The sequence below is a fragment of the Entelurus aequoreus genome, linkage group LG20, assembly GCF_033978785.1.
Source record: "Entelurus aequoreus isolate RoL-2023_Sb linkage group LG20, RoL_Eaeq_v1.1, whole genome shotgun sequence".
NCBI lineage: Eukaryota > Metazoa > Chordata > Actinopteri > Syngnathiformes > Syngnathidae > Entelurus > Entelurus aequoreus.
Window position 1 is genome coordinate 18,728,534 of NC_084750.1, and position 20,000 is coordinate 18,748,533.

The 20,000-nt window shown below is 37.0% G+C and overlaps 1 long non-coding RNA gene across 3 annotated transcripts in view; it reads right to left on the reverse strand.

Moving 5' to 3' along the window:
- Window positions 1–20,000, reverse strand: part of LOC133635999 (uncharacterized) — a 25,758-nt gene that overhangs the window by 4,183 nt on the left and 1,575 nt on the right. For all 3 annotated transcript variants that reach the window (XR_009822150.1, XR_009822149.1, XR_009822151.1), the window contains exons 2-3: window positions 1,389–1,471; window positions 806–887 (exon numbers count right to left, since the gene is read on the reverse strand). This is a non-coding gene — a long non-coding RNA (uncharacterized LOC133635999). The remainder of the gene's footprint in view (window positions 1–805; window positions 888–1,388; window positions 1,472–20,000) is intronic.

The following is a 20,000-nucleotide window of genomic DNA, read 5'->3' on the forward strand; positions in this document are numbered from 1 at the left end:
ATATTACCGTAGTGAACTACTAAATAGTTCAAAACTAGTCTCGATGCCAATGTATTTTGATACTTTTCTCAATAAAGGGGACCACAAAAATTGGCATTATTGGTTTTATTTTAATACAAAAATCCTAGGGTACATTAATAAACACTTTAGTCCTTAAATTAAATAGTGAATAGGGATGTCCGATAATATCGGCCTGCCGATATTATCGGCCGATAAATGCGTTAAAATGTAATATCGGAAATTATCGGTATCTGTTTTTTTATTATCTGTATCGTTTTTTTTTTTGTTTTTTTTTTTATTAAATCAACATAAAAAACACAAGATACACTTACAATTAGTGCACCAACCCAAAAAACCTCCCTCTACAATTTGAGTGTTACCTAAAAAAAAGTTCAAACAGGTTGAAGTGTATTTATATCCAAAACAAGTAGATAGTGCAGCGGGGAAGTGCACAGGAAGCACAGGGAAAGCTGTGCACGTCTTGGAACAAAACAAAGCAATGAAAATGAAGCGAGGCTGGCATATAAACTCCTCTGATTAGTGATCAGAGGTAGGTGAGGAGAATAGCTAAGAAGCAGGGGTAAAGTCACAAAACCGGAAGTAGAACAAAAGTAAGAACGTTAACACGAAACAAAGGAAAACAACAAACAAATCCAAAATTGCCACACAATCTCAGTGTGATTGTTTCTTAGCTGGGTTAATTTTTTTGAAGTAACTTAACGTAACATTTTGACACTTTTATTAGACACTTTGAAGCTATTGTGCCATTTTTTCTTTCTTGAAGGAAAAAAAAAAAGGTCCTTACCTTTGATGTTTGCCTCACTATCGCCTCTGGAGGAGGGGAGTGGAATGACACCAGAAGCAGCTGGCCCAGGTGCTTCAAACAACTGAAAAGTGACACAATTTTAAGAGTTTATAGAAAAAAATGTATACTACCATGAAAAAAAAAAAAAATGTACAGAATGGATAGACAGATTGACTATTTTCGTCAATAAAAAAAATGTGCAACCATGTATAAAAAAAAAGTTAAATTAGTTAAGCTATGGAAATACAAATTGAGTGTTACAGTTTATAGTGTATTTCTTTCCAAAACAAGTAGATAGTGCAGCGGGGAAGTGCACAGGAAGCACAGGGAAAGCTGTGCACGTCTTGGAACAAAACAAAGCAATGAAAATGAAGCCAAGCTGTAAAACAAAAGTAAGAACAAAGGGGAAAAAAATAAAAATAAATTGCCACACAAACCCAGTGTGATTGTTTCTCAGCTGGGTGAATTTTTTATAGAATTAACTTATTCCTCGTAAAAGTGTGACATTTTGACGCCATCATTAGACACTTTGAAGCTATTCTGCCATTTTTTCTTTTTTGAAGGAAAAAAAAAAGGTCCTTACCTTTGACGTTTGCCTCACTATCGCCTCTGCAGGAGGGGAGTGGAATGACACCAGGAAGCAGCTGGCCCAGGTGCTTCAAACAACTGAAAAGTGACACAATGTCGGAATGAATCACACATGAAATATCGTTTTCCATCGCTTTCATAGATTTACCCGCACCTGCACTGTCTATCAACATGGACCTCATCATCCTTCACAAGGGATTGGCCTCATGCGAGTAAAAGACAAAGGCAGAAAAAGAAACACCCGCCTAGCAATGTAAACAAACATGGCCACAAAAGGCAGCCAAGCAAAAAGCATTAGGAAGGTTCTCGACTGTGCATGCGACCTAAAGGCCGTGTCCTAATTTACTCAGCCCTGAGAACACGCACGTTTAGTGCCTTATCTTAATATTTAGTCTAATAGCGTGGCAATAGTGGGGATTAATTAGGTGTTGGAGTCCAGAGACACAATCCCATTAAGAAAAGTCTGTTTTTACAGTGAGACAAACTTTTGAAATAGTTGAAATAACCAAATGATGACTGCATCACCTGCGTGCATACTTCTCTGAGGACTATAACACAAACAAGGTCATATTTGGAATAGGCGCCATGACAAAGAATGAAAAGATGGATGAGTAACTGTACTTTTATGTCATTTGTTCACATTGGGTTACACATTCAGAAAACTTATTTATTTGACATATATAAATATATATGTATATTTAATTTTATTTATTTATGTATATGTGTTATATATTTTATTATATATATAAATATGTATATTTTATTTTATATATATGTGTATATTTACATGTATATTTAATTTAAAAATATGTATTTAAATATGTATATTTTATTTTATATATATATGTATATTTTATTTAATATGTATTTATATAAATACATATATAAATATATATTTTATTACATCAATAAATATATATGTATATTTTATTACATCAATAAATATATATGTATATTTTATTTATAAATACTTATTTAAATATGTATATTTTATTTTTTATATCAATATTTATATGTATGTTTTTTTGTATATATATAAAAATATGTACATTTTATTTTGTGTATATATATATATATATATATATATGTATATATATATATATATATATATATATATATATATAAATATACTTACTTACTTATACTTAACATGGGCAGCGATTGGGTCATGCCTTAATAGCTGTTCAGCCAACACTTTGAGAAATAGTATTATGGAATTACATAAATAAATATATATGTATATTTTATTTTATTTATAAATACTTATTTAAATATGTATATTTTATCTTATTTATAAATACTTATTTAAATATGTATATTTTATTTTTATATCAATATTTATATGTATAATTTTTTGTATATATATAAAAATATATACAATTTATTTTGTATATATATATATATATATATATATATATATATATATATATATATATATATATATATATATATATATATATATATATATTTAATTTATATATTTATATAAATATACTTACTTACTTATACTTACTTATACTTAACATGGGCGGCGATTGGGTCATGCCTAATAGCTGTTCAGCAAACACTTTGAGAAATGGTATTATGGAATTCCTGGAAAAGATGTCGCCGTGACGACAGTTTGTTCACCCCTAAAAAAGCTATTATTCTGGGTTTACAGCTTCTAGTAAATTAGAGTTTCTTAAGAATGTGACAAAAGAAGAAATACTCAAAATTGTAAAAAATTGTAAATCCAAGACCTCAACCGACTGTCATGGAATAGATATGGTAACGATAAAAAAGGTTTTAGAAGAAATTTTACAACCTCTGACATATATCAGCAATGATACGGCAAATTCCCTGACAAAATGAAAATTGCGAAAGTCGTACCAATTTATAAGAATATATATATATATATATATATATATATATATATATATATATATATATATATATATATATATATATATATATATATATATATATATATATATAAATAAATTATATCATTTGGGACATAGTTAATTTCCATTGTGTGCTGCAACTGCATATAAATACGTTACGTAATGTGCTTGTAATGTAAACGCATCAGCTCTGTGAATGATGTGCTTTTCATCCATTTCTGACCCCTCTGAGATAAATGAGACAAAACACTGACCCCGTTATAAAACAAAGTGTACAATTCCAAGCATTCCGAACGTTCCCTCCAAATGTTCACACATATACTAGGAACATGTGAAAGCCCCCTTGGAACATTTAGGCAAAGCCAAGCTGCGAGCATGTCTGTCAGCAGAGTGTCATTTAAAGCATGACGGGGATATACCTGGAGTGCAACGAATCCTAGCATGCGATTGCTCCTCGCAGGTTCTGATGATAACCAACACAATTCATTATATAAAAAAACAAAACATAAAGACTAAAAAATATTCCAAAAGTCAAAAAGCTCACCCATTACTTCATTAATGTGTGTCGACGGGCCATTTGAATGCTGCGATCGCTCCTCTCGAATTAAATAGATTTGTTTGTTGTGAGTATGGTTCACACAGGGACGTTGAAGTACATCACATGTTTACACAGCATGTCCAAAAAGGTGTAGGGAGAAGTACAACATAAAGAATTCATATTGTTGTCATTCATTTCATTAATTAACACAGTCGAATCACAGGATGACAGTAATGCGATCGCTACTCGCAGGTTAAAAATAAAGTATCTAAATAATTCAAAAGCTCACTCACAACTTTATTCGCGTGTCGACAGGTCATTAATGTCATGCGATCGCTCCTCTCGCAAGTAATTGTTAAATGAACTAATTTGATTTGTTCCTTGTTTATATATATTTTTAATTAATTAAATTATTCAACACAGTCGAATCACAGGGTCACTATAATGCGATCGCTCCTCACATGTTACCATGATAAACGCTACAATGTGTTATCAAAAAAAGTATTTCAAAAATCAAAAAACTCACTCACGACTTTATTCACGTGTGTAGGCGGGTCATTTAACTAATGCGATCGCTTCTCTCACAAGTAATTGATTAATGAACTAATTAGATTTGTGAATATGGTTCAAGCAGTGACATAGAAGTACATCACACATTTACACAGCATGTCCAAAAAGGAGGAGGTAGACATAGAACATAAAGATTTAATTTTTTTTTTACTGATTTACACAGTGGAATCATAGAGTGACCGTAATGCGATTGCTCCTAATTGATTCATTTAAATTGGTTATTGTAAGTATGGTTCACACAGATACTTTGAAGTAAAGCACGTTTATAAAACATGTCCAAAAAGGAGGAGGATAAAGTAGAACGTAGAGAATACATTTGTTTTTTATTCATTGAATTGATTAATATGAAATTACTATATTGCGATCGCTCCTCACAGGTTACAATGATCACCGACACAATTCATAATAGAAGTGCTTCAAAAAAACAAAAATCTCACTTGCAACTTCATTAATGTGTGTAGGCGGGTCATTTAATCAATACGATCGCTCCTCTCGCAAGTAATTGATTATTTAGATTTCAAAACTGACCAGGAAGAAGCAGAGTGTGATTAATTTGAATTAATTTGATAACTTAACACATTGGAATCATAGAAGGACTATAATGCAATCGCTCTTCTTTGAAGGTTCCATAGCTCACTCACAACTTAATTCATGCGTGTAGGCGGGTCATTTAATCAATGCGATCGCCCCTCTCTCAATTAATTGATGAATGAATGAATAAGATGAGTTTATTTTGAGCATGGTCTTCACTGTTACACTGAAGTATGTCACACATTTCCACAACATCAATAATTAACATATTTATCGCAGTCCAATTATAGGACGATAATGCAATCACTCCTCGTGGGTTCTTAATGATCACAATCCATAACAAATGAAAAGACTCAAAGCAATGCCAACGTCAAACCCAAAGCCCGACCCCTCGCACCCGACTGCCTTCCCGAGCGCAAACATGTCATTTAATGAACGCGATCACTCCTCTCGCAAGTATCTAAACGTGAATATAACGCAACTTTGCATGATGCCTTTGTCATTCATCGTCAAGGTGAAAACAGAGTGTTATTATGTTTTAACAAGTGCAGGAGTCAACTTATTTGACGTTACAACACAGTCAAAACATAGGGTGACTGTAATGCGATCGCTCCTCGCAGGTTCCTATTGATAACCCACATAATTCATAAAAAATAAAAAATAATTCAAATAATCCAAAAGTCTCCCCGACTAAATTCAAGTGCTTGGACGTGTCATTTAATGAATGTGATCGCTCCTCTTGCAAGTAATTAAACATGAATCTGACTCAACTTTGCATTATGCCTTTCATTAAGGTAAAGACAGTGATTTTATGTTTTATAATGAACAAATGTCAATTTATTTCACTCTACAACACAGCCGAATCAAAGGGTGACTGTAATGCGATCGCTCCTCGCGGGTTCCTATTGATAACCCAGACAACTCATAATAAATAAAAAATAATCCAAAAGTCAAACCCAGAGCCCGCTCGCTCACCCCCAACTAAATTCAAATGTGTCATTTGGTGAATGCGATTGCTTCTCTTGCAAGTAATTAAACATGAATCTGACTGAACTTTGCATTATGCCTTCGTCATTCATCATTGAGGTAAAGACACAGTGATTGTATGTTTTATAATGAACAGATGCCAACTTGACACTACAACGCAGCCAAATAATAGGAAGACTGCAATGCAATCGCTCCCCGCAGGGTTTTAATGATGACGAAGACTATTCATAATAAATGTAAAGACTTAACATAATCCAGAAGTCACACCCACAGCACGCTCGCTCACCCCCGACTACATTCATGTGAGTAGATGTGCCATATAAGGAATGCAATTGCTCCTCTCTATTATCCTCATCTTTATTTTGGGCACACAAACATGGCCTACACTACAGTAGAAACAATGAAAGATCAACAAATAGCACAATATAAAACCTTGCGGGTTCCTATTGATAACCCACACAATTCATAATAAATTAAAAATAATCTAAATAATTCAAAAGTCATACCCAAAAGTCAAATGTTTAGATGTCATTTAATGAATGTGATCGCTCCTCTTGCAAGTAGTCAAACATGAATCTGACTCAACTTTGCATTATGCCTTTCATTAAGGTAAAGACACAGTGATTTTATGTTTTATAATGTACTTATTTGACACTACAATGCAGTCTAATCATAGGATGACTGTAATGCAATCGCTCCTCGCAGGGTCTTAACGATGACCAAGAATATTATTAATAAATATAAAGCTTTAACATAATCCAGAAGTCACACCCACAGCAGGCTTGCGCACATTCATGTGAGTAGACGTGCCATATAAGGAATGCAATTGCTCCTCTCTATTATCCTCATCTTTATTTGGCCACACTACAGTAGAAACAAAGAGAGATCAACAAAAAGCACTATATTAAAAAAATATAAAATAATAAGACACAGAAAGTTAACAATATGTGCACAACCTTTCACAATAAAGTCTGCAAATAAGACTAAAAAAAATCCAAAACGTGTGTAAAGTTGTGCCAATTAATGACTGTGATCGCTCCTCTCTATCAATGATAGCCACCACCAAAGACTGTAAATAAACAAACTAGGGAAACGATCAGCGTCACCTTTCCAAGGTTTCATAAGTCGCTGGCGATAAAATTGGGTGAGGAGTCTTCGCCGTCAAAAGTGGAGGCCCGTCAGCCCCGCCCAGACATTCCCTCTCCATTGTCGCCTGTTGAGCTGGGGAATTTGCGCCGAGCGGAGGAGATCCCTGGCAGCGTAATGGGCTATTATCCCAGCTCGCACGCCATCTCAGCAGACTAATGACTTGTGTCAAAAAGCCGCCGTCTCAGGGGAGTCGCTCGCATTGAAGCGCATAGTTCAGAGGGCGAGCGCCATTGTGTCGCCTCGCCGCCTGCATGTTAACCTCTCGGAGAGTGCGAGTGCGCGCAAGGCGGGCGTGTTGATGCGGCGACGCTCTCGCAGGACGGGAAGCCTCGTGAAGACAGGGCTGACTCACGGCTCAAAGGCCGTGTGTCTCAAATAGAATGAAACAGCCATGTCAACATTGACCTTGATCCTACGATCTGATAACCACCATGATTCTTGGACTATTTTTAACCCTGGTTGTTAGTATTGTACTCAAGTGCAGGAGTCAACTTATTTGACACTACAACACAGTCGAATCATAGTGTGACTGTAATGCGATCGCTCCTCGCAGGTCTATATTGATAACCCACATATTCATAATTCATAAAAAATAATCCAAAAGTCAAACCCGGAGCCCGCTCGCTCTCACCGACTGAATTCAAATGCTTGGACGTGTCATTTAATGAATGCGATCGCTCCTCTTGCAAGTAATTAAACATGAATCTGACTCAACTTTGCATTATGCCTTTCATTAAGGTAAAGACACAGTGATTTTTTGTTTTATAATGAACAGATGTCAATTTATTTCACACTACAACACAGCCGAATCAAAGGGTGACTGTAAAGCGATCGCTCCTCGCAGGTTTATATTGATAACCCACATATTCATAATTCATAAAAAATAATCAAAATAATCCAAAAGTCAAACCCAGAGCCCGCTCGCTCTTACCGACTGAATTCGAATGCTTGGACGTGTCATTTAATGAATGTGATCGCTCCTCTTGCAATTAATTAAACATGAATCTGACTCAACTTTGCATTATGCCTGTCATTAAGGTAAAGACACAGTGATTTTTTTGTTTTATAATGAACAGATGTCAACTTAATTCACACTACAACACAGCCGAATCAAAGGGTGACTGTAATGCGATCACTCCTCGCAGGTCTATATTGATAACCCACATATTCATAATTCATAAAAAATAATCAAAATAATCCAAAAGTCAAACCCAGAGCCCGCTCGCTCTCACCGACTGAATTCAAATGCTTGGACGTGTCATTTAATGAATGCGATCGCTCCTCTTGCAAGTAATTAAACATGAATCTGACTCAACTTTGCATTATGCCTTTAATCAAGGTAAAGACACAGTGATTTTTTGTTTTAGAATGAACAGATGTCAACTTATTTCACACTACAACACAGCCGAATCAAAGGGTGACTGTAATGCGATCGCTCCTCGCAGGTTTATATTGATAACCCACATTTTCATATTTCATAAAAAATAATCAAAATAATCCAAAAGTCAAACCCAGAGCCCGCTCGCTCTCCCCGACTGAATTCGAATGCTTGGACGTGTCATTTAATGAATGTGATCGCTCCTCTTGCAAGTAATTAAACATGAATCTGACTCAACTTTGCATTATGCCTTTCGTTAAGGTAAAGACACAGTGGTTTTTTGTTTTATAATGAACAGATGTCAACTTATTTGACACTACAACACAGTCGAATCATAGTGTGACTGTAATGCGATCGCTCCTCGCAGGTCTATATTGATAACCCACATATTCATAATTCATAAAAAATAATCCAAAAGTCAAACCCAGAGCCTGCTCGCTCTCCCCGACTGAATTCAAATGCTTGGACGTGTCATTTAATGAATGCGATCGCTCCTCTTGCAAGTAAATAAACATGAATCTGACTCAACTTTGCATTATGCTTTTCATTAAGGTAAAGACACAGTGATTTTTTGTTTTATAATGAACAGATGTCAACTTAAAGGCCTACTGAAATGAATTTTTTTTATTTAAACGGGGATAGCAGATCTATTCTATGTGTCATACTTGATCATTTCGCGATATTGCCATATTTTTGCTGAAAGGATTTAGTATAGAACAACGACGATAAAGATTGCAACTTTTGGTATCTGATAAAAAAAAAAGGCTTGCACCTACCGGAAGTAGCGTGACGTAGTCAGTTGAACATATACGCAAAGTTCCCTATTGTTTACAATGATGGCCGCATGAAGTGAGAGAGATTCGGACCGAGAAAGCGACAATTTCCCCATTAATTTGAGCGAGGATGAAAGATTTGTGGATGAGTAAAGTGCAAGTGAAGGACTAGTGGGGAGTTGAAGCTATTCAGATAGGGAAGATGCTGTGAGAGCCGGGGGTGACCTGATATTCAGCTGGGAATGACTACAACAGTAAATAAACACAAGACATATATATACTCTATTAGCCACAACACAACCAGGCTTATATTTAATATGCCACAAATTAATCCTGCATAATAACACCTGCGTGTTTGTTATGCTAGCTCCTAGCTCCTCTGCTAGCTCCTAGCTCCATAGAACACGCCAATACAATTCAAACACCTGATCAACACACACAATCACTCAGCCCAAAAGACCGTTCACCTAACCCAAGGTTCATAAAGCTTATATATTTTTAAAAAGTTACGTACGTGACGCGCACGTACGGTACGGTACGTGTTATGCTAGCTCCTAGCTCCTCTGCTAGCTCCTAGCTCCATAGAACACGCCAATACAATTCAAACACATGATCAACACACACAATCACTCAGCCCAAAAGACCGTTCACCTAACCCAAGGTTCATAAAGCTTATATATTTAAAAAAAGTTACGTACATACGCAAAAAAAAGCCAAAGCTGCATACTCACAGTAGCACGTCTGCGTCTTTGTCATCCAAATCAAAGTAATCCTGGTAAGAGTCTGTGTTGTCCCAGTTCTCTACAGGCGTCTGTGTATCCAAATCAAAAGTCCTCCTGGTTAGAGTCTCTGTTATCCGAGTTCTTCCATCTTGACTGCATCTTTCGGGAATGTAAACAAAGAAGCGCCGGCTGTGTACTGTTGTGGCTGACTACGTTCGAAAAATACGTCCATTTCGCACCGACAACTTTCTTCTTTGCTTGCTCGGCTTCCTTCTCCATAATGCAATGAACATGATTGAAACAGATTCACGAACACAGATGTCCAGAATACTGTGGAATTATGAAATGAAAACAGAGCTTTTTCGTATCGGCTTCAATGTGGAAGGCATACCCGTGTTCGCCGGGCTACGTCACACGCATACGTCATCCTCAGAGGCGTTTCGAACCGGAAGTTTAGCGGCAAATTTAAAATGTCACTTTATAAGTTAACCCGGCCGTATTGGCATGTGTTATAATGTTAAGATTTCCTCATTGATGTATAAACTATCAGACTGCGTGGTCGGTAGTAGTGGGTTTCAGTAGGCCTTTAATTCACACTACAAGACAGCCGAATCAAAGGGTGACTGTAATGTGATCGCTCCTCGCGGGTTCCTATTGATAACCGACACAACTCATAATAAATAAAAAATAATCCAAAAGTCAAACCCAGAGCCTGCTCGCTCACCCCCTGACTAAATTCAGATGCTTTGATGTGTAATTTAATGAATGCGATCGCTCCTCTTGCAAGTAATTAAACATGAATCTGACTCAACTTTGCATTATGCCTTTCATTAAGGTAAAGACAGTGATGTTATGTTTTATAATGAACAGATATCAATTAATTTGACATTACAACGCAGCCGAATCATATGATGACTGTAATGCAATCGCTCCTTGCAGGGTCTTAACGATGACCAAGACTATTCATAATAAATGCAAAGATTTAACATAATCCAGAAGTCACACCCACAACACACTCGCTCACATTCATGTGAGTAGACGTGCCATATAAGGAATGCAATTGCTCCTCTCTATTATCCTCATCTTTATTTTGGGCACACAAACATGGCCCACACTACAGTAGAAACAATGAAAGATCAACAAAAAGCACAATATAAAATAATAAGACACAGAAAGTTAATAATTTGTGCACAACAAAGTCTGCAAATAAGACTCAAAATAATCCAAAACGTGTGTGAAGTTCTGCCAATTAATGACTGTGATCACTCCTCTTGCAAGTAATTAAACATGAATCTGACTCAACTTTGCATTATGCCTTCGTCATTCATCATTAAAGTAAAGACACAGTGATTTTATGTTTTATAATGAACAGATGTCAACTTATTTCACACTACAACACAGCCGAATCAAAGTGTGACTGTAATGCGATCGCTCCTCGCTGGTTCCTATTGATAACCCACACAACTCATAATAAATAAAAAATAATCCAAAAGTCAAATCCAGAGCCCGCTCGCTCACCCCCCGACTAAATTCAGATGCTTTGATGTGTAATTTAATGAATGCGATCGCTCCTCTTGCAAGTAATTAAACATGAATCTGACTCAACTTTGCATTATGCCTTTCATTAAGGTAAAGACAGTGATGTTATGTTTTATAATGAACAGATATCAATTAATTTGACATTACAACGCAGCCGAATCATATGATGACTGTAATGCAATCGCTCCTCGCAGGGTCTTAACGATGACCAAGACTATTCATAATAAATGCAAAGATTTAACATAATCCAGAAGTCACACCCACAACACACTCGCTCACATTCATGTGAGTAGACGTGCCATATAGGGAATGCAATTGCTCCTCTCTATTATCCTCATCTTTATTTTGGGCACACAAACATGGCCCACTCTACAGTAGAAACAATGAAAGATCAACAAAAAGCACAATATAAAACAATAAGACACCGAAAGTTAATAATTTGTGCACAACAAAGTCTGCAAATAAGACTCAAAATAATCCAAAACGTGTGTGAAGTTCTGCCAATTAATGACTGTGATCACTCCTCTTGCAAGTAATTAAACATGAATCTGACTCAACTTTGCATTATGCCTTCGTCATTCATCATTAAAGTAAAGACACAGTGATTTTATGTTTTATAATGAACAGATGTCAACTTATTTCACACTACAACACAGCCGAATCAAAGTGTGACTGTAATGTGATCGCTCCTCGCTGGTTCCTATTGATAACCCACACAACTCATAATAAATAAAAAATAATCCAAAAGTCAAACCCAGAGCCCGCTCGCTCACCCGACTAAATTCAGATGCTTTGATGTGTAATTTAATGAATGCGATCGCTCCTCTTGCAAGTAATTAAACATGAATCTGACTCAACTTTGCATTATGCCTTTCATTAAGGTAAAGACAGTGATGTTATGTTTTATAATGAACAGATATCAATTCATTTGACATTACAACGCAGCCGAATCATAGGATGACTGTAATGCAATCGCTCCTCGCAGGGTCTTAACGATGACCAAGACTATTCATCATAAATGCAAAGATTTAACATAATCCAGAAGTCACACCCACAACACACTCGCTCACATTCATGTGAGTAGACGTGCCATATAGGGAATGCAATTGCTCCTCTCTATTATCCTCATCTTTGTTTTGGGCACACAAACATGGCCCACTCTACAGTAGAAACAATGAAAGATCAACAAAAAGCACAATATAAAACAATAAGACACAGAAAGTTAATAATTTGTGCACAACAAAGTCTGCAAATAAGACTCAAAATAATCCAAAACGTGTGTGAAGTTCTGCCAATTAATGACTGTGATCACTCCTCTTGCAAGTAATTAAACATGAATCTGACTCAACTTTGCATTATGCCTTCGTCATTCATCATTAAAGTAAAGACACAGTGATTATATGTTTTATAATGAACAGATGTCAACTTATTTCACACTACAACACAGCCGAATCAAAGGGTGACTGTAATGTGATCGCTCCTCGCGGGTTCCTATTGATAACCGACACAACTCATAATAAATAAAAAATAATCCAAAAGTCAAACCCAGAGCCTGCTCGCTCACCCCCTGACTAAATTCAGATGCTTTGATGTGTAATTTAATGAATGCGATCGCTCCTCTTGCAAGTAATTAAACATGAATCTGACTCAACTTTGCATTATGCCTTTCATTAAGGTAAAGACAGTGATGTTATGTTTTATAATGAACAGATATCAATTCATTTGACATTACAACGCAGCCGAATCATATGATGACTGTAATGCAATCGCTCCTCGCAGGGTCTTAACGATGACCAAGACTATTCATAATAAATGCAAAGATTTAACATAATCCAGAAGTCACACCCACAACACACTCGCTCACATTCATGTGAGTAGACGTGCCATATAAGGAATGCAATTGCTCCTCTCTATTATCCTCATCTTTATTTTGGGCACACAAACATGGCCCACACTACAGTAGAAACAATGAAAGATCAACAAAAAGCACAATATAAAATAATAAGACACAGAAAGTTAATAATTTGTGCACAACAAAGTCTGCAAATAAGACTCAAAATAATCCAAAACGTGTGTGAAGTTCTGCCAATTAATGACTGTGATCACTCCTCTTGCAAGTAATTAAACATGAATCTGACTCAACTTTGCATTATGCCTTCGTCATTCATCATTAAAGTAAAGACACAGTGATTTTATGTTTTATAATGAACAGATGTCAACTTATTTCACACTACAACACAGCCGAATCAAAGTGTGACTGTAATGCGATCGCTCCTCGCTGGTTCCTATTGATAACCCACACAACTCATAATAAATAAAAAATAATCCAAAAGTCAAACCCAGAGCCCGCTCGCTCACCCGACTAAATTCAGATGCTTTGATGTGTAATTTAATGAATGCGATCGCTCCTCTTGCAAGTAATTAAACATGAATCTGACTCAACTTTGCATTATGCCTTTCATTAAGGTAAAGACAGTGATGTTATGTTTTATAATGAACAGATATCAATTCATTTGACATTACAACGCAGCCGAATCATAGGATGACTGTAATGCAATCGCTCCTCGCAGGGTCTTAACGATGACCAAGACCATTCATCATAAATGCAAAGATTTAACATAATCCAGAAGTCACACCCACAACACACTCGCTCACATTCATGTGAGTAGACGTGCCATATAGGGAATGCAATTGCTCCTCTCTATTATCCTCATCTTTGTTTTGGGCACACAAACATGGCCCACTCTACAGTAGAAACAATGAAAGATCAACAAAAAGCACAATATAAAACAATAAGACACAGAAAGTTAATAATTTGTGCACAACAAAGTCTGCAAATAAGACTCAAAATAATCCAAAACGTGTGTGAAGTTCTGCCAATTAATGACTGTGATCACTCCTCTTGCAAGTAATTAAACATGAATCTGACTCAACTTTGCATTATGCCTTCGTCATTCATCATTAAAGTAAAGACACAGTGATTATATGTTTTATAATGAACAGATGTCAACTTATTTCACACTACAACACAGCCGAATCAAAGTGTGACTGTAATGCGATCGCTCCTCGCGGGTTCCTATCGATAACCCACACAACTCGTAATAAATAAAAAATAATCCAAAAGTCAAACCCAGAGCCCGCTCGCTCACCCCCCGACTAAATTCAAATGCTTAGATGTGTCATTTAATGAATGCGATTGCTCCTCTTGCAATTAATTACACATGAATCTGACTCAACTTTGCATTATGCCTTTGTCATTCATCATTAAGGTAAAGACACAGTGATTGTATGTTTTATAATGAACAGATGTCAATTTGACTATTCATAATAAATGTAAAGACTTAACATAATCCAGAAGTCACACCCACAGCACGCTCGCTCACATTCATGTGAGTAGACGTGCCATACAAGGAGTGTAATTGCTCCTCTCTATTATCCTCATCTTTATTTGGCCACACTGCAGTAGAAACAATAAAAGATCACTAAAAAGATCACTATTGTACTCTAGGAAATACTCTACTCTTTATATTTCATTTCACCGCGGTACAAATACATGTATTATGTGTTTATTCAGTCTAAGCCTGGGCCTCTGTAGAGGGGGTCCAAACTGAGGCCAAGGGAAAATAACCTCATAGCCATAGCGCACATAAGCATGTGTGTAAGAGGGAAACATCAAACATCAAAGAACACAAAGGACATTAAATACATTAACAGAGCAGAGCTGATGCAACCAGCCATTTCTACAAAAGTAAAACAAAAACAACAACAAAAAAACATATACATTGTGGTGGCCTCTGTTCCACACCATCGTCTGCTGGGGTAGGGGGAGCATGGCCAGAGAAAGGAGCAGACCCAACAAAGCAACCAAGAGAGGCGACTCCACCCTGGGCCGCCCAGTTTTTTTAACGATTTTGGATCCCAGGGATTCAAAAGGGTTTCCGTCAAAAAACACTTAAGCAAGTCATGAATTCATATTTTTCTTCACTTTCAACCCATGTATCCCTAGATCAGCGTTGGGTTGGTTAGAAGGGTCGGCAACCCTACTAACCCGCCAGTGCCTCCATGGAAATGCCCCCCCTCTACCTCAAAGAACTGCTCACCCCCAAATCCTCCACACGACACCTCCGCTCCGGACAGGCTAACCTCCTCCAACCTCCGTGGACAAAGCTACGAACAATGGGAGACCGGGCTTTCTGCTCCGCCGCTCTCAGTCTGTGGAACGCTCTCCCTGACCACCTGAGGGCAACACAGACTGTGAACGCTTTTAAAAAAGGCTTAAAAACCCTTCTTTTTAAAAAAGCCTTTTTTTTTTAGATATATGCATACTAGTTCTAGCTATTTGGCTGTTCTAGTTTTTATTTTTATTTATTTTTTATTATCTTTTTATTTTTTTAATACACTGTAGCACTTTAAGGTTGTTATTTTCCAATTCATATTACGTTTATAAACTCAGTAAATATGTCCCTGGACACATGAGGACTTTGAATATGACCAATGTATGATCCTGTAACTACTTAATGTGTGGTATCATCCAAAACTAATGTAAAGTATCAAACAACAGAAGAATACCGGTAAGTGGTTATTACATTTTAACAGAAGTGTAGATAGAACATGTTAAAACACCAAATAAGCAGATATTAACAGTAAATGAACAAGTGGATTAATAATCCATTTTTTACAGCTTGTCCTTTATAATGTTGACAAAATAGTGGAATGATAAATGACACAATATGTTACTGCATACGTCAGCAGACTAATTAGGAGCCTCTGTTTGGGTTATGGTTGGGGTCGTATGGTAATGCGCGGATCGTTTTCCCAAGATGCAGATGGGCGTCCGGACGTAGCGTGCATGTAGGAAAAAAGGATTTATTTTCATAAATCAGAGAAGAAAACAAGTACAGAAAAGTGTGCCGATTGCACGGGAAGCTAGGGTAGAGCTGAGCACAGGAACAGGAACAAGAATAACCAATGTAACATGTTGCAGGAGCAAACAAAACAGTGCCCGGGAGCAGGTGAGCGCCCCGAACACTAATCAGAGGCAGGTGAAAATAATCAGCACCCATGGCAACCAAGAAACACAAACCTGAAACAGAACTTAAGGGAGCCTTAAAGGCAAGGCAAGGCAAGGCAACTTTATTTGTGTAGCGCTTTTCATACACAAGGCAGACTCAAAGTGCTTCACAGACTAAACTAAAACAAAACATGATCCTCCGGGCAAAGGATCATCAAAGTTTGTTTACTTACTACTAAAAGACAAGTTGTCTCGTATGTTCTTTGATTGCAATAAGAAACATATGCTTAATGTAAGATTTCCTCGTTAAAAATAAAGCCAATAATGCCATTTTTTGCGGTCCCCGTTATGTAGGAAAGTATCGAAACACATTTTGGTACCGGTACTAAAATATTGCTACGCTATACCTGCATGTTAATGAGACATACGCAATCCACTTTGCACAGGTTCAGCCGATCAGCTTTGCGTGTGCTATCAGGTTTGCACGTGTTTTAGTGGACTTGAATAAACATGGAGTTTCCTCTCTAGCAGTGTTGGGACTAACGCGTTACTAAGTAGTTAGTTTCGGCGGTAACTAGTAATCTAACGCGTTATTTTTTTATATACAGTAACTCAGTTACCGTTACTGCATGATGCGTTACTGCGTTATTTTACGTTATTTTTATGTAGTATCGGCTAGAAACTGAAGATCTGAGTGTGTTTTATTGGAGCGCTCCGGTGGAAAAGAAGAGGCGTGCTTTCTGTGGGTGGGGGAAAGCACGCCTCCCTGTTCCTCTAGAGCCGTACTTCGGGTCTAACAACCTTCACTTTACCCGGAAGAGGGTCTTTACAGCTGAGGGTGAATGACGAGCCCGGCGGTTTGTTGCAACTTTGTGACTTTATTGCACGCAGCCATCCACCAAGCTAGAGCACCTACACGCACTCACTGTCGCCGCTCCCTCACCTCTCTCGCCCACTCACTCACTGACGTCCCTCACCTCTCATGCTGTCATATCTTAAAGGGCCACACACACACACACACACACACACACATACGCTACTCTCATAACAACTAACAAGACATCATGGCGAAGCCAGAAGACGAGTTTTTTAACATGGAGACATTCTCAATACTTTTCTTTTGTCGAGCACAACGAAAATAACATTTTAGTTAAATGTAAGTTGTGTCTTGGATCAAAGATCCTATCTACTTAGAGTAAAGTTAAAGTGCCATTATGTTGCAGCTATTTAAAATAGTTTTGTCCATTTTTTCTGGCCTGAAATAAATTGGCCCTTTGAAACATATCTTTGTCTTTGTGTGTTGTATGTAGACCACATTGTTTGTGTGTTGTATGTAGACCACATGGCTTTCTGAGTTCAGTGATGCAAATGCATGTCAAGTTGATCAACAGATGGTATTATTCTCCAGTGCAATAACAGTACTGAAATGAAGGCTAAAAGGGCATTAATGGGAGCCTTAAAAAAAAGGGGGGAAAAAAGAAGTAACTAAATAGTTACTTTTCACAGTAACGCATTACTTTTTGGTGTAAGTAACTGAGTTACTTTTGAAATAAAGTAACTAGTAATTGTAACTAGTTACTGGTTTTCAGTAACTAACCCAACACCGCTCTCTAGTATTCTTAGCATGTGCTTTGGGCACCTTTGGCCTCGGTGACTTCTGAGCGTCGACTACTAAGTGTTTTGCAAACAAGAAGCAGGTTGATCTGGAAACTTTACCAATGTTATTGTTCACTAACAGTATTTATCGCTAAGGGCCCGGGGGCACAAAATTTAGAGTTCGGATCATTTTGCCGCAGAGTCAAGACTTCTGCACCTGATTTTCGCAGAGCCGCCTGCTGCCAGTCCAGACAGCTCAGGGATGAGAGACGGGAGTGAATTTAGCCTGCGCCGACGTTTGAACCCGACCCAGGAACAACTTGTATGACATTTAGACGTAAATCTGCCAACCGATGCACGGCTCTTCCAACGTGAAGCGTTGAAAGAATATCATCTCAGGTGCATGTAAAGGCGCTAACCACAGGAATGTTTACCACTGCGACCAAGGTGGAATCCAAGACGGGTGCCGAGGTGCGACGAGGTTGCGGCTCGTTAAGGGCAACAATTAAAAAAAAGCTGCTTTAATCAGTGGAAACATCATCAATGGCTGGGGAATAAAGCATAGCGCCGTAAAATACTTCAAGTTAAGTTCAAGTACCACCGATTGTAGGTGTGGCGAAATTATTCTCTGCATTTGACCCATCACACTGCAAAAAGTCAGTGTTCAAAAACAAGAAAAAAAAAATACAAAATTATCTGCCAATAGAACAAGAAAATTTGGCTTGTCAAGACTTTCCAAAACAAGTCAAATTAGCTAACCTCAATGAACCCAAAAATAACTTAAAATAAGTATATTCTCACTAATAACAACTGTACTACTATACGAGTACGTATTTTCTATTGTTTAATTGAAAATAAAACAGCAAAGTCCATTTGGCTGTCATCTGTTTTAATTATGAGACACAATTGTGTCAAAGTCATGATTTTTTTTTTTACATGCTTGAAATAGGAAATTATGACTTTAAAAAAGTAGTTTTATACTTGTGAGTGTTGATGACACAGCTTTGCAACAGTTGATATTCTAGTTCCAAGCATGTTTTACTCAATATAGGTCATAACATCTCAGCAACAAGCTGTAATATCTTACTGAGATCATTTAGGACCAAAACCCTTAAAACAAGTAAAACACTCTAATATACAATCTGCTTAGTGAATAGAATTATCTTATCAGACAGAAAATAAGCAAATATCACCCTTATTTGAGACTTACTTAGATTTCAGTTTTTGCAGTGCACCCTTGATCACCCCCTGGGAGGTGAGGGGAGCAGTGAGCAGCAGCGGTGGCTGCGCCCGGGAGTAATTTTTGGTGATTTAACCCCCAATTCCAACCCTTGATGCTGAGTGCCAAGCAGGGAGGTGATGGCTCCCATTTTTGTAGGGCTTTTGCTGAGTCAATTTTATGTAAAAGATGACATAAAAATTAGTATTATTTTGGTACAATGCAGGACAATTTTACTGTGTCACTCCAGTACGACGTATTTTCCGTAATATATATTACATTTTAGAAAAAAATATACAGTCGCGATCAAAAGTAAAGAACATAATGTCATGGCTGTCTTGAGTTTCCAATACTTTATACAACTCTTATTTTTCTGTGATAGAGTGATTGGAGCACATACTTACATACTCTGTGGAATGCTCTCCCTGACCACCTGAGGGCACCACAGACTGTGGATGCTTTTAAAAAAAGGCTTAAAAACCCTTCTGTTTAAAAAAGCCTTTTTTTTTAGATATATGCATACTAGTTCTAGCTATTTGGCTGTTCTAGTTTTTATTTGTATTTATTTTGTATTATCTTTTTATTTTTTTAATACACTGTAGAACTTCGAGGTTGTTTACTCAATGTAAAGTGCTTTTTACAAATAAAATCTATTATTATTATTATTATTATCATTATTACTTGTTGGTCACAAAAAAACATTCATAAAGT